Source organism: Marmota marmota, unplaced genomic scaffold (genome assembly GCF_001458135.2).
Source record: "Marmota marmota marmota unplaced genomic scaffold, marMar, whole genome shotgun sequence".
NCBI classification, from domain to species: Eukaryota; Metazoa; Chordata; class Mammalia; order Rodentia; family Sciuridae; genus Marmota; species Marmota marmota.
This window is the reverse complement of record NW_026000174.1, coordinates 44,902,356-44,930,133: the sequence shown is the minus strand read 5'-3', so window position 1 is coordinate 44,930,133 and position 27,778 is coordinate 44,902,356. Positions and strand designations below refer to the sequence as shown.

General features: G+C 44.9%; 1 protein-coding gene and 1 long non-coding RNA gene across 5 annotated transcripts in view; one reads left to right on the top strand and one right to left on the bottom strand.

The window, feature by feature from the left end:
* The window catches only part of Abtb2 (ankyrin repeat and BTB domain containing 2), a 160,758-nt gene that overhangs the window by 27,350 nt on the left and 105,630 nt on the right, over nucleotides 1–27,778 (top strand). The window lies entirely within an intron of this gene.
* On the bottom strand, nucleotides 3,336–12,779 carry LOC125612092. The gene is made up of 3 exons (XR_007342397.1): nucleotides 12,769–12,779; nucleotides 8,170–8,180; nucleotides 3,336–3,470 (listed from the first exon to the last, which is right to left on the bottom strand). It is a non-coding gene; the product is annotated as an uncharacterized LOC125612092 (long non-coding RNA).

The following is a 27,778-nucleotide window of genomic DNA, read 5'->3' as shown; positions in this document are numbered from 1 at the left end:
TGGAGTGCTGGGCTGGAGAGCCGCGGTCTTCCTGAGTTGCTCACTCCACCCTCTGGAAATTTCATCTTCTCAGATACTTTATATAAAAGCTGGCATGGTAATGTCCTCTTTATCCCTTGTAATTTTCTTTGCTCTGAAGTCTCCTTTATCTGATATTAATTATAGCCACTCCAGCTTTCTTTTGATATATGTTTGCATAATGTATTTTCCATATGTTTAACTAGTCTCTATTATATCCCAAGTGAATAGCTTGTAAACAGCATATAGTTGTATTTTGTGATTATCTATTCTCCGAATCGGTATCTTAACTGGTATGTTTAGACTACTCACATTTATTGTAATTCTAGATTCTTTGGATCTAGGCTTTTCATTTTATTATTTGTTTGTTCACTCTGTCTTGTTTTCTCCCCTTTCTTGACTTCGTATCATTTGAACACTTTTTAGTATTCTACTTAAATTCATCCATTGTGTGTTTTGACTATATCTCCTCATGATTGTTTAGTGGTAAAAGGATGAAAAAGAATATACTTAAGTTTCCACAGTGAACTTAAAGTCAGTGTTTTTCTAATACAAGTGGAATGGATAGAAAGCTCACCACCCTCTAGGTCCCTTTATCCTCTATATAAAATCTAGCTTTGAAGGAGATTATGTTAACCCACTAGAGTGCAGAGAAAGGGGAAAGACCTGGAAGGAATGAACAGTTGGTTTGACCCCATTCATTCATTTAGTAAACGTGTATCCACCATCTGACTGGGCAGCAAAATCCCTTCCCTCCTGGTCTGTATTATGTATAGACCAATATTAGTAGTAAGAGTAATAACTAACCTCATTGAGCAATTACCATGTGCCATGTTCTAAGTTTTCATAGGCATTATGTCATTATCCCAACAGTCCTATTTATGTAGGTGCTGTGATTATCTGCACCTCCTAAGTGAGGAAATGAGGGCTCAGAGAGGTTGACCTGCCTGAGATTGCCTCGCCAGCAATCAGCAGAACTGGGAGCCCATTGATTTCATCCTTGCATTATCAAAGGGTCTGCAGAGGGGAAGAGTGCACATTGGAAGGTATGGCAAACTCCCAGACCTGCCTCCAGGAGCTCATGCTGTCTGCCACATCCAGCCCTCCCTCTACTGAGCACACTGATGGTCCATTGGTCCATTTAAGAGGCTTTTTTTCCAAAGCCAGTTCTTTCCTGTTCTCCTGCAAACATTTATAGGAGACTTTCTCTGTGCCAGGGATTACACACATAATACCAAAGCTCCGGACATGGACCTTGAATCTGAAATTAGACTGTGAGGGACTCTAAAGGTGGCCTACCAGTGTGGTTTTCAGATGTGGAAGCAGAGAGGGAAGGAGGGAAGCAGCCTGCCAGGGACATACCGGTAGAGGCTGGGCCTGGCCTGGGCGTAGGCCTGACTCCTGCTTTGGTGTCTTTGTGTTTCTTGTGCCTTCTTAGCAGAAGGGTGTGGCAAGCTAAAGAGTAGCAGGGCTGGAAATTCTGATCTGTAACTGAACAGAGACGGCCAGCAGTCCCCACAGGGGAGCCCCTCTTTGCATGCCAAGCCTCAGAAGGCTCTGGCAGCTGGGCTGTGCTATTTAATAACCTTCTGGAGACTGATCCAGTGGTCTGGGAATATTGCTCACCAAGGCTGAGGTTTATTTGTAGCACTAGGTTTTGCATTTCCTGAAGAGGCAGAAATCGACCCTAGGAAGAACTATTGAAGAGGTAACTCAAGTCAAACTGGCACCTGCTTTTTCATAGCATGACCTAGTGTAGGGATGGCACATAGGTATCACCTCATGGACTAGACCTGATCAACTGATGAGAACTGCCTGGAGCAATGTGTTGAACCCAGGCCCAAAGAAAGAATTGAGAGAGATCCATTGGTCATGTCTTTTGGTGCCCAGGAATAGGACTGGCACCATGACTGACAGGTATTTACAGTTAGTATAGGGGTTAAAGCAGTCCTTGGAGTTCAGTTATGGTGCAATAATAAGACCTGCCTTCATAGGATTGTTATGAGAATTAAATAAGAATATATGTAAAGTGTTCCATAAGTGGTGATCATTTTGCTTAGTGTTGGTGAGGGCTTCTAAAAAGAGAAAATTCAATTTATTCATTCAATATTTGAGTGCCTTCTTTTTTTTAATGCCTGGTGCTGACTTGGCACAGGAGAAAGGTTGTACAGGAGGGCTGGGTTTGTAGCTCAGTGGAAAAGTGCTTCCCTTGGTACGTGTGAGGCACTAGGTTTGATCCTCAGCACCTCATAAAAGTAAATAAGGAGAATAAAGGTACTGTGTCCACCTACAACTAAAAGAAAATATTTAAAAGAAAATAAAGTTTGTGAAGGATATTCCAGACATTCTCATGGAGATTGTCTTACTTGGAAGAAATAGACAGCTAGTAAATAAGTAGAATAGAGGGAGAGAGTATTGAACAGAATCAATTAGACTCATAAGAGAGAGGACTTGTGGGAGGGAAAGATCCTGTGAGAAGGTGACATTTGAACAGAGACCTAAAATGTGAGTGGAAGCCGATAATGCAGAGGTCTAGAGGGACATTCCCAGAAAGGGAGAGAGGAAAGTGTAAAGACCTTAAAGAGGACCAACTTTAAGGCACAGGAAGCTTTCATAAGGCAAGATCAGAGATACCATGACTTACGTAGTAAATGCTTTTAAATTTTTTAATCATGAAAAAATTTAAAGCATTTTAAAAAATAGACAGCGAGCTGTACATCCATCACACAGGTTCATTAGTTACCACCACTATACCATTTGCTTTATCTGTGCCTCCCTTTTTTGTCTGAAGTAGGTTAAAAGCAGATAGCAGACTTCATTGCACTTCAATATGCATCCTTTGAAAAATAAGCCTTTGCTTACCTGTTAATGCAATGTCTCACATCGAATTCCCACAATGTCCTTATTATAACTGAGAACCTAGTCCATATTTAAAATTACCTGCTTTGCCTCAAACATAAGTTGTTTGGTGTGAATTAGGTTCCAAACAAGGCCCACACATTGCATGTGATCATTAACTCAAATGTGTTTTCATAACAAGAAAGGTATTTGACAGCAGACCTGCAATTTGGGTAGTTTTTACACGCCTTTCTGATCAAAGCCTGGGAAGACTGTGAACTACTGTTGGCACGAGTGGGTTGCTTCCCAAATGGATGTTGGGTACCCTCTGTCCCATCCTTCATTGTTGCTAAGACAGTGCAGTTTGACCAGGAGTCAGAAGCAGTGTGTTTCAAAGCCTGGACTTTCTTTATTTGGCCCAAAGGTGAGGCCTGACTCTCCTGAAAGTTGTCAGGATTCTAGTCTCCTTGATGGTGATTGGTTTAGGTATGGGTCTGTAAACCAGCTCAAGCCACTGAGGCATGAGGGAAGTCTGCTGGGTGGGGCTTCTGGAAGAGTTTTCCTTTCTTAGAAGGATGACCCAAGTTTGAATGGGGATATATTTGGAGCTGTAGCTGCAGCCATCTAATGACTCTACAGGGAAAATCACACAAAATCCAGCATCATGATACAGACCAAGGAAGGGAAATAATATAACTTGCGTCCTTGATAACAGTCTTGATCACAGAACTAAGCAACCCTAAAACCACCCTACCCAGGACTTCCCATTACAGGACATAATGATGCCCCTAACTGTTTAAACCACTTTTTATTGCATCCCAAATGTTATGCACACTAGTTCACAGGCATCTTTCTGGGTAATGCAATATTATCTAATAGGCTTTCACTTTTGGAGGAAATGGAACAGAAGACTCAACCTTCAAACTCTATTCTTGTCCTCCTGCTTAAACTCTCTACTTCTGCACATTGACTGGTTAGTTTCTCCTTTTCCATTGGAATTCCTGTGGATCAGGGAACACTGTTATGATTTGTTGAGAAATATTTGGGAAGGTCGGACCACAGTAGAAAGGGCAATATGAAGCGGTTTCCTCTCTCCTTACAAAGATTTAATCCAAGATAAAACATCTTTAAATGCTAAAACTATATGAAGGTTTTGGGGCATATGGCTGAAAGGAAGGTACAGGACCTCCTTTGGTAAGCTTACAAATGCTGCTGGCTAATAGAAGTACACTGTTTTCAGGAGGGAACAGCAAGATGGAGATTTCAGTGATTCCCTAACGTGGACACATGGTGCCTGTCTTCCTCCCTGAGGAGTTAGTGCTCAGGTTTAGGGGAGAGAAGGAAAGAGGTACCTAACCCAACCCACACAGTGGCCCCTTGGGCTTCCAGGGTCTACTTTGTTTTGGAGAAAAGGTTCTGCTGTAATGAAGCATGTCCATCCAAGTGATGTGTGACAATTTTCTGCATAGCTGTGGGAGTCAGGAAATTGAAATAAATGTCCATGATATTTCAAACCAGGACAAGTTTTCATCAACAGCTGGACTGCCTTGGCCACTAAGTAGATTCTTAGGATGCTGCCTTCTATGCTGATTACCCAGGAAGTGCAAAATATTTAAAAATTAGTCCAAGTCTAACATCCTTAAAAATGCTCCTTCTCCAAATAAAAAAATATCTGTCTTCAAAGCCCGAACTAAATTCTTGTTTGGGTCACCCATGTGTATATTTGAAAGAAACAGACATAAGTCATGTCCCATTCTGTTAGTAGAGATCCTAGGGAGTGAGCCATGGGAGAATAAAAATCAAGTTAGGTAGCATGTTTTGGGGATTCGCAGGCTCCAGGTGCTGTAGGAATAAATGCTTTATACACTTGAGTTCGCTTTAACACATTTGCTCTCTAAGAAACAGCAGTGTCTCATTTTCCACATGTCAAAACTGAGGCTGGGAGAAGTTAAATCATCTACCACAAGGTGAAGAATGATGGTGAGGGATTCACGCCCGGGTCCAGACCACTCCGGAGCCCACCTCACTAACTACCCCACAGAGACAGACGGCAGCCCTCCAGCTTTGTGCTGGGTAGTCAGTTGGCCATTTCTTTCTTGCCCCCAGCCCATTCTGGGCTTGCAGGTTTCCCCTCCCCTGCCTCCAGGTATCAGCTGGTCCCCGGTGGACTCACCCCTCTACCACAAAGTCAGAAGAAAGGGCAATCGAACTCTGCTGAAGACTCTGACTGTCTCCACTGAGTTAGGTACTAAAGTTAGTGGGATTGTGGGTGGGAAGGGAGGTTTGAGCCAAGGCTTCCTCTGTATCAGATCTGAGCCACAGAACATTTTGTCTCATCCCATTGCCTCGCCCCACGTCATCTGCTACGGAGTTTGGCGTGATCTCTGCTTCAGTGCTACTCCTGTTATTCTGTGGTGCTGACACGGTGTTGTCCCTTAGCTGTAGGACATTTGCCAGCCTTGTTAAGACAGTGCTGGTCTCTGGCTCCAGGATTTCAAACTGGAAAGAGGTGCTTCTGGCAATCCTGCTGGCTCAGGCTAATAACCAGGGCAATTCTTTTGAAAGGTAGGCAGGCTTCCTTCTTTAGCCCTGAGGTGGTACTTTTTGGTATTTCTGCCTTAAAACATCTTGTTTCTCTAAATTGTGGGGTTTGGGGACTATCTTGGACAGCTGGTTATGCTGCCCAAGAAAGTTCTGGAAGTAACAAATTGGATTCTTATCACATTATGGGTCACCTGTGGGTGCTGGACATTGAGCTCTGACTCCTTGGCTGGTACTAAATGGTAATTAATACCCTGGGCTTTTGGACTCTGTACTTACTGGGTGATTCACAATCTGGTAAAACCACCTTCTTTTGGACTGCCCAGAAAGCTCAGTTGGAATTTCGATGACTACACAATTGTGTGTTTAGGAGCTGAGACTCTAGAGTCATTTCCTGGCTTTTCCACCAGCTGACTGAGTGACCTTCTGCCTTTCAACCTTCAGAGTCCATGTTTTCTGCTCTGGGAAATGTTGGGGCTTGATCTGGGTTGCCTTTAAAATAAGGGATTCTTAATCTTATTGACCAACTGGTGTCTATATCTGTTTTTAATCGCTATCACTCTATAATTTATAAATTATAGAGGTTTATTGGCCCATGGCCCTGGAGGCTGGGAAGTCCAAGAGCATGCTGCTGGCCTCTGCTCAGCCTCTGCTCAGCCTCATCTGGTGAGGGCTTTCTTGTGGCAGAGGCAGCCCAGAGACAGAGCAAGCAGGTCAGAGAGAGCCTTCTCTTCTTACAGAGCCACTCGAGATAACCCAGTAATCCAGGAATTGATGGATGCATTCATAAGGACAGTACCCTCATGACCCAGTTCCCAGAAGTCCCACCTCTCAACGCTGCACAGGGGACCAGGTTTCCAACACACCCAGTCTGCAGTTTGCTGCACTATCGGTCATCTGCATTTGTTCCACCAGTTGTTGCCTCCTTATTGAGCAGTCTGTGGGCCCAGCCCCATCCTAGGAAGAAGAGGTGCCCTGGGTACTATAGTCTTGCTACTGGCGGGGGCACCGGGGCCTCTTCCACCCTGGGTCCTTCATACACCAGGACTTCAAAGTTAAGAGCAACGGAGCCAAGTGTTTTGCCAGATCTTCACATTCTATTCTGTGTGCTTTTCTTGGCTTCCCCACTGAGGACATTAACACAGAGAGGGTAAGAACCTATGCCATAAACTTCCTATGTATTTTTAGTGCTACTAAGGCCTTGGGCACACATAGGTCCTTTGTGTACCCTAATGTACTCAATTAGAACAGACCCAGCTGAGCTTTATTTATTCTTGGAAACTCTTTGTGGGCAGTTTTTATTGTAGTTTTATCATGTTTAAGTAAGCCGTATTTAAAAAAAAAAAAAAAAAGCCATTCTGGAGCTCACAGATTATCTGTAAAATTGGGCTTCAGCAGCACAAGTGGAAAAGTAACTTGGCCTTGCTATTTCTTGGCTTAGCCTGGGACTTGATGATGAAATATTTGTGGTAAACACATGTTTGCACTCGGTCACTGACTTAAGCCTGTGGGTTTTGGGGGAGCAAATGAATAGAGTGTAGAATACGATCCCAAGAGTATCTGTTGCCTCCTGCAGGAGCTGAAGGCTCAGGGCCATCAGTGGGGCTAGCTCTGAAGTTGAGTTTAAAATGCAATTGTTTCTAGAAAGTGAAAGTTTCCCTGCTCTGAGGCGATCTTGTCTATCCAGAGGATCTCAATTTGCTGATGGTTGGTGGGAAAAGGCTTAAAGGGAGTGGCTTGCAACTTTTCAAATATCCATGTCACAAGTTCTTCTATGATGGCCAGAGGGTGGAACTTACCGTGAAATACAGCCTTGCATTGGGTGCCCTCAGCTGAGAACAGTCCCTGCTGCTATCTCCCCTGTGGCTTCTCCCCTGCCTTATGGATAAGCAGAGGAGCCTCAGGTGTTCAGCCCTGGTCTAACAAGTCTGACCACTTGATCCCAAAGTTGGTTCTTGTCACGTCAAGTGTTGGGTCAAAGCAAAATAGTTTTTTCTTCCTCTAAAATTTCATTGCAAACATCTAATTAGCAGCTTGATGCAGATTGGTTAGAAGTTGCTATGTAAGCTGGCCTGGGGTAAATTATCCTAAGCCTTCTGAGTCCCAACCCTAGGAAGGGAAGGTGCTCCCCACCTAGCTACCTGGATTGTAGCTATTGAGGTTGTAGAATTCTATCCATGTCAGAAGCACTGAGAATTGTCAGGAAAGACGGTCTCAACCATGAAGAGCAGCAGGAAAAGGAACCTGCATTTAAGGAGACCTGTACCCACAAGGACGAGACTCATCTCAGGAACAAGCCTCAGGGACGCACCAGCCAGAACTCACCCTTCCCTCCCTACCGAGGGCTGTGGGTGAGCTGGGATGGGGAGAAGGGAGCTGGACCAGGGAGAGGAGAATGGGAAACCAGAACACGTCCCTGGAATCAATATAATTGTTTCCATTCCTTCTGAGTGTCTGAGGCCTGTGTTCCCCAAAGCGTCCTGGCGCCCAAATATAGTTTTCCATTATCTCAGGAGTCTCCCAAAGATGGGCATTTAAGCCCAGACCTTCAGAGCCCTGGTCAGGAAGACCCCAAACTCAGGTAATTTCGGAGACTCATTTCTCCCCCTCAGCAGAAGCCAGTCAGTCCAAATGGGGTGTGTTTATTCAGTGAAATCCAGGAACCTCAGAGTGCTGGTTTTAATCAGGAGCTCGCTCTGTGGTAATTGGGGCTCCTCGACCAAGGATCTGGTCCCACTTAGGTTTCTAAATGCCGGGCGAGCTTGCCTCCACGGATAGAGTGTCTGCTGCTCACGTGGCCACATGCAAATGCAGCCTGTCCTGAAGACAGGCTCACTCAAGTGCAGGCCTCTCTTTAATGTGGAATTTTGAGCTCTTCTGGCAGGGATTTTTCCAGTCTTTGTATTTTGAAAAGAGGGTAAGATAATACACAGCTTTCTGGAGAAGTCGTTTGGAGAGATGAGCTGGCACTTGGCAAAATGAAAACTGTGGGGACCATTGTGGGGCCGATGACACCTCTGCCTGGTGTCCCCTTGACTTCTCAGAACAGAGCCAGCCTCGTGGGCATGCGAGTGGGTGGTCACTGGGGGCTCCCTGTTTGGAAGGCTGCACTTGTCTTAATGATTGGCTGTCACTATCTTGAAATTCTTAATACCTGAAAGGCTACCCCGCTCCCTTTTCATTTTGCGTGGGGTGGTCTTGCCAAGAGGGTTCAGGCACCAATTGGGGATACCTGGGGTGAAGGTTAGGCTCTGCCGTGCAGAGTGCCAGAGTCCTAAGGCTGAGGGCACACTGACCATCTGCAGAGAATCATCCCCACCTCTCCCCTGCTGCTGGTGGGCAGAAGAGAAAAAGACCGTGGCCCTGCAGCACTTAGCACAAAGTATGCCACATAGTAGGCCCCTAAAAATACACTCATCTGCCTGGTCTCTTTAGTCCTTCCCTTCTTCATGCAACAAATACTGTCGAATGTGTACCGTCATCCAAAGGCTGGCCAGCCAGCCTGGCTTCCACATGGCACTCCAGGGTTTGGATGTTGAAAATCAAAATTTAATATTCTTTTTTTTTGGTACTGGGGATTGAACTCAACCACTGAGCCACATCCCCAACTCTATTTTGTATTTTATTTAGAGACAGGGTCTCACGGAGTTGCTTAGCACCTCACTTTTTGCTTAAGCTGGCTTTGAACTCAAGATCCTCCCGCCTCAGCCTCCCAAGTCCCTGGGATTACAGGCCTGGGCCACCGTGCCTGACCCAAAGATTGGTATTCTTGGTAGTGTTTTCCATCTTCTCTGTCACCAGCGTCAGCCCCTGTCCTTTACTGTTGTAAATTTGGGGGACTTGAACCCTCAGTTTCCAGAGCAAGTCCACTCCTTCCCCACACCACAGGCAGCACCACCCCAGCATTGTGTCAGAGAAAGGTCATGCCCTTGTGACCTGTCCCCACGTGGAAGAACTCAGCTTTGACATGAGCTGAAGGTACTGGGGAAAGTCCCCTCAAGGATGGGGGTGGGGTTTACACAGTGAATCTGTGGCTTCTCGCCACTCTTCCCAGATGGTAGTAGTAGGTAGTAACTAGTGACTGCGGGCTTTCCACTTGTGCACTCACTTCTCCTTGGAGTTGCAAAGTCCCGTGTTACCCCTGTTTTACAGATGAAGAAACGGAGGCAAATGAGCCCTCAGTGTCTTCTCCCTTGCTTATGTGGCACGGCCTACAGCATCATCTCTGGGGGCGGGGGGTGTGCGTGGGGTGGTAATGCTCCTCCCATCCTCCAGGGTGTTTGAGATGGTGTTCTCCAAACATCAACCTGTCAGATGCCCCAGGTTACAACCACTAGTTTGCTTACTAGGGAAGAGGGGGCCTCAACTTAACCTGGGAGCCCCGGCCCCAGCAGGCCAGGAGATGGGACCCCCTCTGGTGAATGTGATAGGGATGCAGACAGCTCCTGGCTGGCTCGTCTTCTGCACCAGTGGCCTGCAAGGAGCTACCAGACACTTCAGAGAATGCGGTCAGACCACATCCTACCCAGGAGACCACTGAGGTGCTCAGGAGCCAGCCGATGGGACGGCCTGTCTGCTAGCCAGCCCTGGAGCCAGCGCCAGGAGTGCGTTCTAAGGGTGTCTGGTCATCCTCTTACTTGTCTTCCTACTGCCAGCCACTGTCCCTCTGCTGACCTCATTGCAGGGAAGGTTCCAGAACTCCTTGAGCATGAAAATGCACATGGGCTCCTATATAAATCGCTTCATTGACAATGAACTATTGTTAACCCTTTCAGTTCATGGCCCATTTCCAAATCAAGATTAGTCTCAATTTTGCCATGTGTAGTTATATTTGCTAAGGAATGGGCTTTTCTTTTTTTCTTAAAGAACACGGGTTTTAGAGTTGCTTGGGCCTGTGTTTGGAGGCCCAGCTCTGCCACTGGCTAGTTCTCTAACCTAACACAAATGACTGTTTCTCTCAGGCTATTTCTTCTTATAAAATGAGAATAATAGAACCTATTTCTTATACAAGGTTGTTGAGAGGTTTGGCTTATAATTCATGAGACATGTGTATATAGTTCATAGTATATAGAAAGTGCGCAATAAACATCAGTGCTATTGCTGCTACTGCCGAATTGTCTGAGATAAAGGAATATCCTTAGGGAGGGCCTATTTTTCTTAAATTAGTACAGAAGAAAGAAATGGGAACTCTATAGGACTGCAAACCCATTCAATATTGGAACACTTTAGAGTATGGTCTTTTTTTTTTTTTTCCTAATATTGTTTACTTGTCAATGGACCTTTTTGTTTTATTTATTTATATGTAGTACTGAAAATCAAACCCTGTGCCTCAATACATGCTAGGCAAGTGTTCTACTACTGAGCCACCACCCCAGCTCTGAGTATGGTCTTTTTGATGTAGAAAGGATAAAATGCCAGATGTTCCCCTGCAGTAAATATCTTTCAGCCCCTTTGGAATTCCTGGTGATGCATTTGTGTGTGTGTGTGTGCTGAGATTGAACCCAGGGCCTTGTATATGGGAGGCAAGCACTCTACCAACTGAGCTACATCCCCAGCCCTGATGATGCACTTTCAAGGAGCTCACCTTATACTCCCCCAGGCATCCCCTGAAGGTAGTCACCATCCCCAGTTCGCAGTGCAGGAAAAACTCAGTTTTGTCAGTTTGAGCCCCAATCTTCTACATCAAGTCTAGCATTTCTAGCCTTGTAGAAATCCTCCAAAAATGAGTAGATGGCAAAGGTTTTCCTGGGATTCCAAAAAGGAACCATGTAGGGGCATCTGGATGTGTATAGTCAGTGTGAAGACGCCTTGGCAGGCAGAGCCGTCTGCTCTTCCAGACTGAGGTGAGCCCTTTCCTCTGAATGAAGGGCTAATCAAAAGTCCTGCCCTAGCAGAGTGGTAGTTGATGGCCCACTCATAGCATTTGCTCCCTCCTCTACTCTAGGCAAAAGGGAAATGGCATAAAAATTATGTTATATCCTAAGACAGAAGAACACTAGGATCCAGATTGCATTGAAATAATTGCCTCTCATGAAAAATGGGCACTTGCTGGGTGATTCCAACTACTAGGGAGTCAGAGGCAAGTTGCAAGGGTTGCAAGTTCCAGGCCTGCCTCAGCAATTTAGGGAGACCCTGACTCAAAATTAAACTTAGGATGGGGGATGTAGCTTAGTGTTAGAACATCCCTGGGTTCAGTCCCCAGTTCAGCACCCCACCCCCCAAAGACACCTTAATCCCCCACCCAATTTTTTTTTTTCTATTCATCCCTAGAGAACAATTTCAGCTTTACTCCCAATTGCCGTATTGGTGGCAGCTCCTACGTTTCTTCCTTGGTGATCCTCTGCCTTGATCTGGTTTCAGGCGCAGCTGAGGGACTGGTTCAATGCATCATTTATATTGCAGGAGATTTTAGAGCAGATTTATTTAAATTGATCTGAAGTGTCCTCTGAAGAAATGAGGAGGACAGCTGAAGCCTTGTCCAAGCTGCTCTGGTGTCCATGGGACTAAGCCTCACTTTGGGTATTTTTAGACCTCCTGAAGGCAGATAAATTTAGAAGCACTTGTGATGTGTCTTTCTGAGTCTGCAGCCTGGAAGTGCTGTGCTCCTGTCAGCCTCCCTCCTGGGTCACGGCAGCCCTTCCGGGGCCTGACAAGCCAGGGTGTGCATGAGGCCTGCCAGGTCTGCCCGGATGAGATGTGGAGTTCGGAGGCAGCGGAAGCCAGAGCTGCAGACAATGTCCTCTCAGGAGGCAAGACTGTCAGAACCAGAGGGCAGTGGAGGGGCCCAGGCTGCCTGCTGGGCCCTTTAGGAACAGAGAGAGGGCCTCACTGGGTGTCCCCCAGACTGTCATTGTAAACCTGATTGGTATCCTCCATTAGGACCTTGGCCGAAAAGAAGGATCTCTAAGGAATTGCCTGCCTTCCAGAAATATCACACTATTTTGTATATTTGTTCTAGAGGCAGAAAGAGACCCGAATGGAGGCCATGAAGTTTTCCAGGGGAGAGAGGCAAGGCAAGCAGAGAAAGTCTGGGAGCATTGGAAAGAAGCCACGTGACAGATTTGGAAGTTGATTGGGAAAGTGGGGGCAGGAGCAGTCAGTCAGGCCTCACACTTCCAGCATGCACATGGGGTAGACGCTGAGGCATTGAGAAGGGGAGGGACCGGGATGAGGACCTGGGAGAGAAGGCATCCTGAGGTATCTGTGGGGTAGACAAAGTAGTAAATAAAAACCTGGATAATGGATCCAAAGGTAAGGACGTGGAAGTCCTCAGCGTGTGCAGGAGAGGTGCTTAGAGGTGGTACTGCTCAAGTTCTTCCTGGCTCTCGGCTGTCTCCATGCCTTATCTCATTTCAGTGACAAGCAAGAGACAAGACACTGTGCTTGTCCCCCTTTTAGAAACAAGAGCCAGCCCCCATGGGGTACTGCAGGGAGATACCTCCACATCACACCATGGATCAGACTCAAGCTCAGGCCTAAGTGTTGAGCAACAGGCAGATGTGACTCAGGTTTTGTGAAGCCTAAATTTTCTACAGGTATGAAGAATAAAAATTTATGAATGCAAAGTGAGAGGTAAAGGCAAATATATATTTAGAGTGAGAAAATACTACAAAATATTTTTATTTTTTTTTAACTGTAGATGGACACAATACCTTTATTTTATTTATGTTTATGGGGTACTGGGGATCAAACCCAGTGTTTCACACATGCGAGGCAAGTGCTCTACCACTGAGCTACAACCCCAGCCCCTACAAAACATTTTTTAAAACTGATATCACACAATCCAGACAAATCATTTTATTAACCCATGACCCACTTTTTCCCGCTAATTCTTTGACTGTGATCGCCTCTTCATGTGACAGTGATTCTGTACTATTTTCTATAGGTACAATCTAGTCTAATATTAGAATAGGTAACCAAAAGTTGAGGGTTTTCTTTTATCACTGATAGTTTTAAAAATGTATTTTAGCTTCATAATTCACTATTGGTGATGTCAAGGATTGTGTAGGATTGTTGTCAAATCTGGAGAAACTGCAGTCACATCTTTTCTTTTATGAGCTGTGAAATTTGGAAGAATTTTCCAGATTTGCTTCTGGCTTCCTGAATTGTGAATTTGTTTCTCCTCCCCTCCTCGCCTACTTCTGGTGCTGAGCACTGAAGTACACATTCTGGTGTGACCTCTGGCCCTGCACCCTTGTGTCACCACACATTTGGTAATAGGGGTGCTTCTGAATGTCACTGGCTTACTGGGATGTTTAGTAACATATTAACTCCATGTGGAGGTAACTGCCAGCCACTGAGCCCAGTCGACTGTATCCCCAACTCTCAAGGTCCCTTCACCCAGGTGCTAATACTGCCCACTGGATTGCATGGGGAGATGTGGTCAGGTGGAGTGGAGTGACAGTGGTCTTAGCTGACTATGGTCCATCTTACATGTGACTAACATGAGATCTCTTATGAGGCTCTGGAAGGAACCTGGGCAGGGGAGAGTTGCCTGTAGCTTCCTGGTGAACGTGCCTCTGCTAAAATCTCAGCTAATCAGAAACCATAGGGGCAGAGACATCCAGGACGGCTGCACATTTGTGTCCTATAAGTACCAAAACTTTATCTTTGCAGCCAACCTTTAACGGTTGAGGTAGAACTAAGGCATTTGAAGTGTTCCACACCATTTCCTGTTTTCTTAAACCGTGAGCTGAGCAGACGTGAATATGGCCCCAGTGACTCAGTTTTTACAACACTGGGTGGTCAGGGGGTGATTCACTGAGGGACCCCACAATGTATCCAGATGTTGACCTTAATATTAAATGGCCCCATGCTGTAGTCTGAAGTTTTTATGACTGCTCTCTATTTTTGTAAAATCTTAAGCCTGTCTAATGCCATTTGCTGTTATTTCTTGCTGCTTTGAACAAACTGGTCTGCTCTCAACCAGCTTTCTTTCAGCAAGTAGATTCTGTTGAGTACCTGGTATGTATGGAGTGATGGGCCAGGAAATCTACGCATAGCAACAGGGATTAGCGGTCATGAGCATCCACCCAGGGCTTGCTCTGTCTTTGGTGTCCTGAGCTCACATGTGTCCACTCATACAATTCTTGCAGTGACCTGTGAGGCAATCACTCCTGTTATTATCTCCATCTTACAGGTGAGGAGGCCAAGGCACAGAGAAATGAGGAAACCTGCTCAGAGTCACGGAGTGAGAGGTGGCCAGGTGAGGGTTTACTCCCAGGAGCTCCTGAGAGGTTGTGCCTCAGTCTCTCATCTCACAGTATCCTCAAAGGAACTGTAAACAGACTGTATTATAAGAACAAGGGAATTGAGGCTTAGGAGAATTATATATTCCACCATGTTGTGACTTTGAGACCCTCATCTGACTGTGGGGCCAGACTCATGGCTATAGGTAATGAAAGAATCAGACCAAGAGCACAGCCTGTGTCCCCAAGGAAATGACACTGTTGGAAGTGTGTGCAAAGGAAGGAAGAACTGTGTGAGTTCCAGGGAGCTCTCCTGGGAGAGCCACGATCGGCAATCCGTGGCATTTCTGTTGACCGTGCACGCTTTCTTCATTTCCTGGTCTTTGCTGAGTTCTGTGGATGGGGGATTGCTCAAGAGCTGGGTGTGGGGATGTGAGGCATCAGTCCTCCAAGAGTTTTAGGAGGCAGTGGCGACAAAGGCCATGCATAGAGGAAGACAAGGGATAAACACTGGATCAGGTTGAGAGGACATGGTCGGTCATTTCTCAGTTCAGATCCAGGTGTTTTAGAGGTGGTTTGGAACTTCATTTGGTGACCTAGTGATGTGTTGTCCTCTCCCGAGCCCCATAGGCTTTGGTTGCTGTTGTCTGGCTCTCCTGATACCAGGAAGGAATGCTGGCTAGTAACAGCACAGATCTGCAGGAGAGCAGGTGACTTAAGACATCCTTGGGACTCAGTTCTTAGGACACCGAACTCTGAAATATTCACTCATGGATTCATGCAGGGAGAACAACCTCTCACTCCATAGATCCATATTGAGTCTTCTCAATTTCTTCTGCTTTCCTCTTTCTTTCTCTTTCTCTTTTTTTTTTTTTAAGTCCCTCCCCCACCCTAGTATGCTTCTGTCATTGCCATTGCTTGCTATGGCTGGAAAACCAAGTATGCAAACTCCAGTCATTAGGCATTTTTAAGTGTTGGCTACATGTTGAACTCACTGGAACTGTCATAGAGCAGAATTTTATAAAAACTTCTTTGAAGATTTATAGAAAGTAATATTTGCCTGGAAGAAATATAAGAGTGCAACAACTACATGGCTCACCTTCTGGTCTTTCTTTCCTTAAGCAAGAATACTTTTGTTGGTGCACAAAGCAAGAACACAAACTCCATGCAGTGTGTTTATAAAAAACAACAACAACAAAAAAAAAACCCAACTTCCTAAATTTACACTAGGCTTCATGTGCTCCGGGCTTCATCCAGTGTTGTAGAATAAAGAAATTAGTTATGAGTTATGTTGCTGAGACCTTGGAAGTACTTCCTCATTGTATGAAAGTTCAGTTTTACCCACTGTGCTGTTCTTAGAAAGTAGATGCTGATCCATTTTAGAATTATTTTTATTAACAAATGCATTGAATCCAACCAAATTATACCATCCTACTTAATTCAGGTTTTTCCGACTCTTACTAGTATTAAAAATTAATATAATCGTGTGAATTGATATTATATGACATTACAATGTCAATATTAACTTTCTTAAGAATGGAAATGTCATACAGAAGAGTGTCTTTCATCTCAGGTTACACGTGCTGAAATATTGATAAAAGAAGCCACATACTTGCAACTTTCAAATGGTTCAGCAAAAATTAAAATGAATGTGGCAAAATGTTAATATTTGGAAAATGTCAGGAAGGGACTGGGATGTTCATTGTGCTATCCTTTATATTTCTCTGTAAGTTGGAACATTTTCAAAAAGAAAGGTCGTAGTGAAGTCCTCCTTTTGTTCTTTCTTAACTGTCTCTTTGAAGATAGAAATCATCTTGAGTGAAATATATTGAACTATGGTATCTTTTGCCTCCTATCTCCTTACTTCACACATTTCCAGGCAAACCCCAAGCCACAAGTCGAGTGTTTTTATCAGAAAAGTAAAACCTCAACAACTGCTCCATTGACCAGATTTGTCAGTTGGCTGGGTAACAGGCTCATGTGGTGTTACTACCCTGCTAGCTGGACCTTTGTGAATACTGAATGTTTCAGACTGCAAGATTTTCCTGTTTGAGGAGAGAAACATGCTTTGTGAGAGCAAATGTGTGCATGGAGGAGCAGGCCTGTCCCATAAAGGCTCCACCACCCACATGCCAAGAAAACGCTGCCCCAAGTCACTGTGGGGGCCCATGCACAGTCTCTTGGGCGTGGGCTGTTGATTTTGGTGTGCAGATGCAGCTTAACATTTTGATCTGCAGCCAGAGGATGCAAGGGTCTCTTCTAGCTCAAGTGCACCTGTGTGCACATTCAGAGTCCATGTTTTCTTTAGCCCAAGCTGTGAGTCCTGATGTGGAAGCCCATTGTCCCCCGCTGATGTGCTGTGCTGTTCCAGGTGCTGCTCCAAGGAGTCTGACTCAACTCAGGTGCTAGGCTGTGATGTCAGCACATGTGGCAGAAATTGCATGTGGCTAAAATTACTCCTGAGAGGCATAAAGTACACTGTGAGAGGCACCTGGGAACTGAGGCTGGCAGAGGGAGCAGGTTCCTGTTCCCATTCCACATTGTCTCTGGGACCTGACCCTTTGAGGGGAATGGCAACCAAAATCCCTGTGCCATTTCAATCAGAGCACTGTGGGCTTGTGGTGATTACAAACCCTCTGCAGCTGGACTGCCTGGGTTCAAATCCTGGCCCTACCACTTCCTGGCTTCCTGTCTGTCGACAGGTTACTTGACCTGTTTTTTCACCTGTGGAATGGGAATTGTGCTTACTTCATAAGCTATTAGGAAGATCATACAAGTTTGTTTATAGGAAGTGCTTGCAGTAGTGCTGTACTTAGTCTCATGTGAGTGTTGCTAATATTCTTGTTCACGTTGGTTAAATGCTTGAGAAGTGAATTGCTATCTAAAGGGTGGAGAGTGCATTGGAGCTGGCAGTTAAAGAAGAAAACAGGAGATCTCTTCCTCCTCTGGCTGGAAGCTTCCACACGGCGCCGCTCATGTATTCCTTACATTTAATTAAGATCACCTTAGATGTGGGAAAGCTGTTTCTGATCCTCTTATCAGAGTGTAAAGTAAAACATGCTTGACTGGTTAATAAAAATGGAAGATGGAGTTAGAAAATACGTTAGCTGTGAGCTGGGGCATACCCAGAATAGCGGTTGTGGTTGGCTGGCCTGTGGCTGGTGCTGCTCTAGGGATGTGCTCAGCCCAGAAAGTGACCTTCATACCTCTTTCTGGGTTCTCATAGGCTCTCTTTTTCTTTTCTTTCTTTCTTTTTTTTTTAAGGTACCAGGGATTGAACTCAGGAGCACTCAACCACTGAGCCACATTCCCAGCCCTATTTTGTATTTTATTTAGAGACAGAGTCTCACTGAGTTGCTTAGTGCCTCTCCCGCCATTGCTGAGGCTGGCTTTGAACTTGTGATCCTCCTGTCTCAGCCTCCAGAGCCTCTGGGATTACAGGTATGCACCACTGCACCAGGCTCTTTCTCTTTCTTGACCAAAGAAATGAACGGTCTGCTGTGGTCTTCCTAACTACCAACAGCACAGTGGAAAGTAGGAGGTGCTAAATGTGAGATCTCTCTTTGGCTCCAAGCAAAGAAACTGCCTTGTGGCCTCTGCTGTATGTCAAAGGCCCAGAGGACAGGAATGTGGAAAATGAAACTGCATCAGGAATAAATCTGCCAGAGCCAGGAAATCAAGATGGAGGTGTGTTATCAGATGCTGATCTAAACAGATACCATCAAATACAACTGCTATTCATATCTAGACTCCAAGGAGCCTACAACCCCTGGTGGAAAATTGGTAATGTCTTCTGAATGATAAACCAGGAATTTCCCAGCTGCCCTTCTGATGGGGCCCTAGGAGGCTCACAGCTCTAGAAGCCTGACCTCTTCACCCCTGAGACAGTATTTAAACTTGGGTGAAGAGGTCAGGCTTCTGGAGCTAGAAGCCTCTTTGGCATCAGCTGATCCCAGGGATATCTTGCTTTGCTTACTTCCCTGAGACAGTCTCAAGGCCACAAACAGTGAGTCACTCAAGAGCCACAGGCTCAGTGACCAATTCAAGCTGGCGAGAGAGATAGCAGGTCCAGGCCAGCTCTTGATCTCCAGCCTCTCTGGCTTGATCTCAGCAGTCTTTCTGGCTGTGACTGGAGCCCTTCTGGCTTCTTGGCCTAGGGACTGAGCAGCTCATCTCACACCAGAGACCTTCATAGCAAGAATTCCTGCTCTCAAGTTTCCCAAGGAGAATGTTCCTCGACGGATTTGCATCTGTCAGTGTCAGCTCATGGGTTTTGGACAGGAAGGTGAGAGTTAATTTTAGAGATGCCAGGGAGAGATTAAAATCCCATCTCCATGTCATCTGAGAATGGTTAAATAAATCACAGTGCTTGAATATAGTGAAACTTATGCAGCCCTGTTAAAAATTACATCTCTGAGCCAGTCACGGTGGTGCATGCCTGTAATCCCAGCAACTTGGGAGGCTCAGGCAGGAGGATGGCAAGTTTGAGACCAGACTTAGCAACTTAGCAAGACCCTATCTCAAAAAATGACAAGGGCTGGGGATGTAGCTCAGTGGTAGTTATCCCTGGGTGCAATCCTCAGTGCAGGGAGGGGGGTTGTCTTTGAAAGAAATGTATAGGAAAATGCTTCCCAAATATCCACGTTTAGGAAAGAAAGTGGAGATAAGAAATGGTACATATACTGTGGTCCAGTTCTGTCAACACACATGTGTGTGGAAATACACCAAGGGATTTCCTCTCAGAGGGATAGAAACACAATGATTTTTTTTTCTTCTTTATACTTTATAATACTTACCAAATGTTATACCCTGAGCGCAGATTATGTTTAAATGTTTAATAATGTCCAGGGTCTTGTACTGAGGAAAAGCTGAATTGTTTGAGTGCTCAGAGGGTGATGTTAAGCAGTGTGTTCTCAGGGTGGCGAAGCCCGTGGGTTTCCCTTCTCCCTGCCTTTCAGCTTTGAGGCCAGGCCTGCGTGTTTTGTTGATGGATGTGATCACATCAGTGTATGTGGGCTTGTTTATGCTAACTTTGGGCAGGAAAATTACATGTTCATTGATGTAGATTTTTTTTTTAAAATAGTCAAGTGGTCATTTGGAGGATCATTGCAGGGTTTATAGACCTTTATCTTCAATTCCACCATCTGAAAAATCCTGAAACAGTTCTTTTCTTCCATTCATTTCATGGCAAGATGGTGCCCTTTGAACAGCACTAACTACTACAGGAAAGAAAAAAGAGACTTGTTTAGGAGCACATGGGCAGCTCCCCTGTCTGACTTCCTTCTTAACAGTAGTGACCCAGGTGAGCAAGCATGATGTCAGAGCCCTTCAAGGGTGTGAGTCTATTTTTAGTAAGATTTCTGGGGGCTGAAAGGCCAGCCAACCACAGAAATGCCCTGCAGCTGGGGAGGAAAACACAAAATCACAAAGATGTCAATAAAACATCTGCAGTCTTTCTCCCTTCCTCATGCCCCCTCACTACTGGCAAAAATGGAAGAAACTCACATCTACCCACAGGGATTGAATGAGTCCCTGTCCTGCCCCACACCCCAATAAATTGGATGAATGGGTGGATGTATAATAAAGTTGACCCAATTGGAAAAGAGTTTATGAATCACATTCATTTCACGAAAAGCAAACACACAAAAGGCAGAGTAAACACCCAAAAGGTAGAGGCACTCAGAGTCCTTAACAGGTGCACCACCTTAAAACCTGTTCTCATTGGTTATCTTTACTGAGTCCCGAGACTTCAAGCTCATCCCCCACCCCGTGTTCTTTTAAAAGCACAGAAGATGAAAAAGCTATGGCGAGATGTACGAGGTCTGATTATACCCAATTACATCTGGCAAGCCCATGACAGAAATTAATGGGACCAGATTATTCTTCTGTATGAAATGCAGTTTTGCCCAGCCTCACTATTTTAGCTCTTGCCACGCTGTAGATCGTCAAACAAATTAATAGCATGCTAATGGGTGCCTTTCAGGCTTCTCGTTTGTATTAATGAGTCCCACTCCATCCTGATAACCAGTGATTTATGGCACTGGAACTTGCAGCCTGGCTGTAAAAAATTGTCTTTTGTCACTCTTTCTGGGGTGGAGCAGCCAGCCTAACAAGCTAAATGGTAGGGTTTTGTAATTGAATTCTAAAACGTGAAACGCCTGATGCGAGAACATTGCATTCTGATCATGGCTTTGGAAATTGAAAGGCCTTCGTATGTCTCCCACTACCCAAAGCTGAATGCCGTCTGATTTGGGTTTCCACCACTTGCGAGGCAAGGGTGTGACATGATTCTTAATGGGGGGTATTCATGCTGAGCTAGCATAGCAGTGAGATCCAGCGGGCTGCAAAATGGCTTCTTTAAAAGAAAACACTGTATATTTTAGAGCCATAAAAGAGACCCCTTCCTTACCTTTGAAGGTGTTCCCAGCCTTTGCCTTTGGCCCACCATGAATGGAAGCAGAAAGCCCTATGTGCCAGGCACCGTGTCACCCTCTCTATTCTTGTCTTGTTCATTCCTCCCTATGGCTGTCCAAAGTCGGTAGTGACATCCTCCCCGTTTAACAGATAAAACTGGAGCACAGAGAGGTAAAGTGGCTGACCCCAGTTCTGAGGCCCAGTCAATGGGGGAGCCAGGATGCTAACTCAGACCCCTTCTGCTGCTTCCTAGGTCACCCACGTTAGCTGTATAACCCTCTTGTTTGCAATGCAGAATGGGAGCCCTAGGGGGGCAAAATCTAATGCCTTTGGTTTGAGGCCCCCATGCTTGCTGTCAATTTGAGCTGAGGGAATGAGAAGCCAATTAATGAAGGAAAAGGTCCACTTTCCTAAAATGTGTCACACAGGGTTCATTTGCTGATCTAAGGTGTCCCATCAAGAGCGGCGCACTGGGAGCTGGGGCTGTGGCTCAGTGGTAGAGCACTTGCCTAGCAGGTGAGGCACTGGGTTCGATCCTCAGCACCACATAAAAATAAATAAAGGCATTGTGTGCATATACAGCTTCAAAAAAAAATTTTTTTTTTTTTTTTTTTTTTTTTTTAAAAGAAGAGTGGTGGGCTGGCAGGTCTCCGATGGAGCAGGATGTGCTAAACTGCCACCTCCAGAAGCCCGGAGGCTCCTTTGACGTGGCAAACAACTGCTTCCATTGTTTTTCCCGAGGAGTAAACTGCCATGAATTCCCAAACACAGTCCTTCCAAACAAGGGAACCCAGTACCCTTGGAGATCTTGGCTTACACATCAGAGGAATGTCTTACTTAAATGATTATTATTATTTTTTTAATATCAGTTTGGGTTTGTTTTCTCTGGTCCGTGACCACCGTGTATAGCAATGTCCCAGCAACGATCCGTAGACAGCTTATTTTTCATTAGCAACAGTCTGGAAACTTAATTGATGGGCCATTCCTGCCTCCCAAACCCAGCCCCTGCCCCTGCCCAATCCATCCCCTTTACCTACTTTGATTCTTTCAGTTCTTCCTATTTTACAATCACCAGCCATTCCAGAAAAACATCTGTTAAAAAGATCCATCCCCTGTAGTGGGGATTAAGTACATATTTTAACTTCAGAAATTTTTGCTTAATGTTTTCTACATTGCATGGAGCAGAGGATTAATGCAGACGTCCCTGAAAAGCTCCTATGAAACCTTAAGCTGCATCTTCAATCACTCAAGCCGTTCAAGGACTGGAATTTCAAAGTGGATGAGAAAGTACCAAGACTGAAATTAGAACAGGAATCTTTACTAATTTAAGCATCTGCACAGGCCCAGTTGTCTATAGGACAGGCTAAATTCTTCTGCTTTGGTGTTCCCAAGCCTAATAGTATTTTTGTTTTGGAGCTTTTTTTTTTTCTTTTTAATGGGAAGACCATAAAGTAACATGGCTTTTTAAAGTAATTGGTTTAAAAGAAGAAGTAGTAAGATTCCCCCCGCCCACCCCCAATTTTCTTTCTGTAATCTTCTGTACTTTAAAGGTAGAAATTCAGGGTTGAGTCCTATGCCAAGGGTATGTTGTGAGTGTTCGAGTTTGGCCAACTTGCAGTGAGTTGAGGACGTAGATTTCAGTGCTTGCAACCAGCGGTCCTGGGTTCTGGTTCTGTTTTGTACATACCACCTGCGATCTTGGTGGTAGCCTCTTGGTAACATTTAGCCTCTCCAAGTGTTAGACTAAAGGAAACTTGAGACTGGGAAATTTATGAAGGACAGAAATTTATTTCTTATAGCCAGGGGACTGAGAAATTTAACTCAAGATACCCACAGGTTTGGTTTTCTGATGAGGGCTGAATCCTCCAAAGGAAGAACACCATGTCCTCAAGTGATGGAATATGGAAGGCCCAGCTCACCTAACAGTGAAGCCTCTTTATGAGGCTTTATGAGGTTTAATCCCACTCATAAGGGAGGACCTCATGTCCTAAGCACTCTGCAAAGGCCTCACCTCTTTTTTTTCCCCCCAGTAATGCAGGGGATTGAATATACTAAGCAAGTTCTCTACCACTGAACTATATCCCCTGCCCTTTATGTTTTGAGAGAAGGTCTCACTAAGTTGTCCAAGCTGACCACAAACTTGAGATCTCCTGCGTCAGCCTCCTCCATAACTGGGATCACGGGTGTGCACCACCATGCCAGGCTGCCCCACCTCTTAATACCATGACATCAACGCACCAGAACACTGGAGAAGACATATTCAAACAGGACTGAGTCTGAATGTCATAAAGGTGAATAAATTGTCCATTTATACCAAACTTGAAAATGTCTTGGTGCGGTATGTTTTCATTTTAGGGTATTCTACCCTAGAATATATTAGAAAAAATTAACCAGGATTTGGCTGGCATTCTTAGCCTACTACTTAAAAAATATGTAGTTGAAAAAACTGGAGCAAGAATAAGCTCGGTGTACAAAAGCTAAAGAGAGGTGAGGGATCTTTAAAAGAAAATTCATTCATAAACTCCTAGTATACTTGTGGGCTGCCAGGTAGAAGCTGAGGAGTGGGAATATAAAAGAAATATGTACATAAAGTGCCAAGACAAAACCCATTTTCCTTAGTGAAATACCTTGAGAGAGCCAGGTACCGTGGCGCACACCTGTAATTCCAGCGACTCAGGAGACTGAGGCAGGAGGATCATAAACTCAAGGCCAGCCTCAGCAACTTAGCAAGATCCTGTCTTAAAATTTCAAAAGGGCTGGAGATGTAGCTTTTTGGTAGAACACCCTGTGTTCGATCTCCAGTGTGTTGGGGGGAGTATCTTTAAAAAGTGTTTCCTAGGCTACAGGTGCAGCTCACTTGCCTACACAGCTTCAACCTTCTATCCCCAGTGCTGCAAAAAAATACATATATATATATTTTTTGCATGATTAGGTATTTTTTTTTCTAAATCATATATAAAAACAAAAGTTGAGCTTAGAGTCATCTTAAATTTCATCAGTAAGATATGGTGCTAATCTTTTTTAGGTCTCTGAGCCAGGTCAGAGTTGTTGGGCATCTTCCTCCTCTTTCCAGTAAACACTTACTTCTCCATTTTGTCATAACTACAACCTGGCTGTTTTTCGAGAGGACATTGCTACCCCCAGAGCCTTAACAGATAGTGGCTCTTTATTTCTCCAGGACCTGCATGTGAGTCAGGATACCCCTCATTGCCAGATTTTGGAGTATTTTCATACATTTAATGGAGTATTAACTTAGGGATGAGACCCAATTCTGAACATAAAATCTATGTATACTATGCACCTTATACACATAGCCTGAAGGTAATTCTATACAGTATTTTTCATGCACCTGTATTTGACTGCAAACTGTCACATGAGGTCAGGTGTGGGTTTTACATTTGCGGTGTCACACTAGCATGCAACAAGTTTTGGATTTTGAGCTGCTTGGTTTCAGGATTGGGGATTCAGGAGGATCAGTCTATATCGTCAGGTTCTGTGTTGTCAGATTCAGTGGGCCCTGCTCGGCCCTTCGTCTTCCTGGATCTCCCCAAAACATTATTTTTTTTCTTTTTTAATTTATTTTGGCATAATTTCAGGCATAAAGAAAGTTGCAAAAATACAACAAGAATTTCCCTGTTTGCATTTTACCATCTCTTACACTGTGTGTGTGGTGTGTGTGTGTGTGTGTGTGTCCATGCCTGAAAATTTCTTTCCTCACCTTATGAACGTGGCTCAGCAGCATGACACAGCTGGTCCCTTCTTGCAGCTGTTCCTTCCCTTGGCTTATCCTCCTCCCTCAGGGTCCTCTCCTTCTCGGTCCCTTTTGCTGTCTTCTCCCCCTGAGGGCTAGCAGAGCTTTCTGGGTTCCACCCTGGGTGGCTCTGCTCTGGCCCTCTTCTTCATCTAGGCCAATTGCTGGGTGGTATGTTGGGATCTGAACTCTCACACTGCCCCTCCAGCCTGGCCTGCCTCCCTCAACCCCAGACTCTCCACCTGCCTCCTTGCGGCTTCGTTGGTGTCACAGGACCCACACTGAGCTCCCGGTTTCATCCTCCCTGCTCCCCCTCAGTCAGGAAATGGCACATTTGGACTGCGCTGCTGCAAACCTAGTAGTCATTCTTGACTTTTCTCTCTTCGTACCGCACACCCAGTCTGTCGGCCCGGGAGACACCATTGCCACTGCTGTTGTAGTCTGAGCCACTTGTCCTCTCCCCTCCTCTGCATCCACAGCCTCCTGACCCGTCTCCCTGCCCCTACTCTTGCTTTCTGAAAACCAGAGCCAGTTTTTAAAAATGTAAATCTTACCATGAGAGTCCCCTGGCCAAAGACCTCCCATCAAACCTAGCATAAAATCCAAGCCCTTTGGGAAAAATCCAGGCTCTATGTGATCAGACCCTGCCTTCCTCAGCGACTTCCAAAGCCCCTCTGGGCTTTGCACATGCTGTTACCAGCACCCAGGTGGCCCTATTGCAGGTCGCTGCCGCCTGCTGCAGGAGTTTCTCTGACCTCTCCGTGGGGAGCTCGGCTTTCCCTTCCCCTCCATTCTCTTTCCCTGCTCATTTTTTCTTCCCACTGGCCACTGCTTTCTGTCCTGTGTATATTTGCTTATTTTCCATCACCACCCCCACCCCAACAGAAAGGAAGATCCTTCAGGTGGAACCCTTGACTGTTTCTCATAGGAAGATTCTTTACTGTTTGTTGAAAGGACAACCCAGTAGGGCAAAGGCAAAATGGCTGGTTCCTGCCCAGAGTAGAGCCCAGTGGCCCCGGCTGGGCTGCCATCCCTACAGAGCATGACTAAAAGAATCCTCACAGAAACTGGCTGTTTTCAGGTTAAAGCCAACAAAATTTTACCAATTGGCAAAGGAGGAAAGAGCATCTTTGTGTGCCACAAGACGTATAGCTCTGCAGCTGTTTTAGAAGTTTCCAAGTAAGTTCTTGCTAAATCATTCCCAGTCCTCTTCAGGACACTGTGGCTTTTCCTTCTTTCATTACTGGGGAGAGAGGAGGTTAAAGGAGGAAGAGAAAGGAATGCAGCCTTGGATCCAGTGGCCTTAGGCCAGGGTCACCAGCAGAATGAAATATATGCTTGATTTAAGGTCTATTTAGATTTGGTTCTCCCTTCCCCAGTTCAGTCAATCTAGAAAATATATTGGTGAGGGTTAGGACTTGGCAAATTAGTATATATGGCTTATGTCTTAGATGTGTAAATCAGTTGAGTTCAGATTCCTCATGCACCCATTTAAATGGGACCTTTGTGTTATTTGTATAAGCCACTGTAAAAGCCTTTTTTAAAAAAAAAAAAAACCATCTCATTAGCTACAAGCAGGGATGTTTCTTTTTTAGCTATTTTGTCCAACCCAAAGCAGCCCATTTATGTTAAATAATAACAACACAAAACAATTCTTAAAAATAAACATAATCAAGAGGAGCTGGAGGAACAGTTTTCAGTCCTTTGTCCCACCCCAGCGAGTCCTGTGCCCTACCCCGTGATCCTGGGGAGCAGAACTGTCTGGTTGGCAGCCCAGATGTTCTACAGACAAAGGAGAGCTCCTCTCCTTCCAGACCGAGAATGTGTTTACAGACCCCTCTTCCCAGAGCAAGAGGCTGGCGGGGATGCCAAGCTGGTCCACTTGGGATGAAGACATCAAAGCTGATTCTGATCCAATTAGAAAAAAAAAAAATACTATTGTCCTCTAATTCCCAAAGTTCTCAGGCTGTTATGAACACTTAGCCTGTTTCCTTGGGGATCACAGTGGCATTGACTTAGATCTGAGGCTCATTGGTATGCACACATAATGACAGACCCCGGTCTCTCACACGTGCAGGGAGCCAGGGAAACCCGGGAGCCACTTGCTGTGCTTCCACTCGGCAGATGAAGTTTTTCAGGATTTGCACAGTGGCTGTAAATGCTAATTTTCCTCAGTTGGTCTTAAACGAGTGTTAGTCTCTAGTGTCTTAGAAAGAAGAATGTGAACACTTTATTGGGGAAAAAAATTTATAACAGTTTCCATTTATAGCACTTCAGAGAATGAACATGGGAAATAGTTTAAGCTGGTAATTTTAGCTATTAGTCCTGGCTGTGGAATTCCTGGAGATACTTCTCCATCTGTGTTCAAGTCAAAATTATTCTGTCTTCTTCAGCACATACTTCTTTGTTCCATACCATTTCTTCCTTTGACATTGTTCTTGAAGGCTGCCTGCCCTGAATGATGTATAGGTGATATATATATATGCCATGCGTGACTCATGAGCTACTTAAGATCTGATATCTTCAACTACTATCACATGTTACAGAGAAGAACCACACTTTTAAGATTAAGAAAGTATTTTTCTGGGGTAACTTGAATTGGCATGGACTGCTGAAATCAGGGTGGATTTAGATGTAATCTTGGCAGAAGATACATCAGCCTTCTCTGCTCCCTGGCTACAATGCAAACCTTAACTCCAGCTGCCATCTTGGAAATATGGAAGATCCATGGATTGGTAAGGGAGGATGCCCCATTAGCCCAGATAGTTCCACTCAGAAAGACAGATGCCTTAGTTCAGTGTCTTCTACACCTTTATCATTTAGTGATTTCGGTTTTATCTCACAATTTCATCCACATCTAAAAATCACTTGACTGCATTTCCTTATCTTTCTCTTTAAATTGGTTGTTAAAATTCAGGCTTGTTCTCAGTAATATTATTCATAAAATTATGGGTTTGGTGGGCTTGTTATTTTTCATTACTATTCCAAAAAAATTTTAATGTTATTCCAAGTACCACTAAATTCCCAA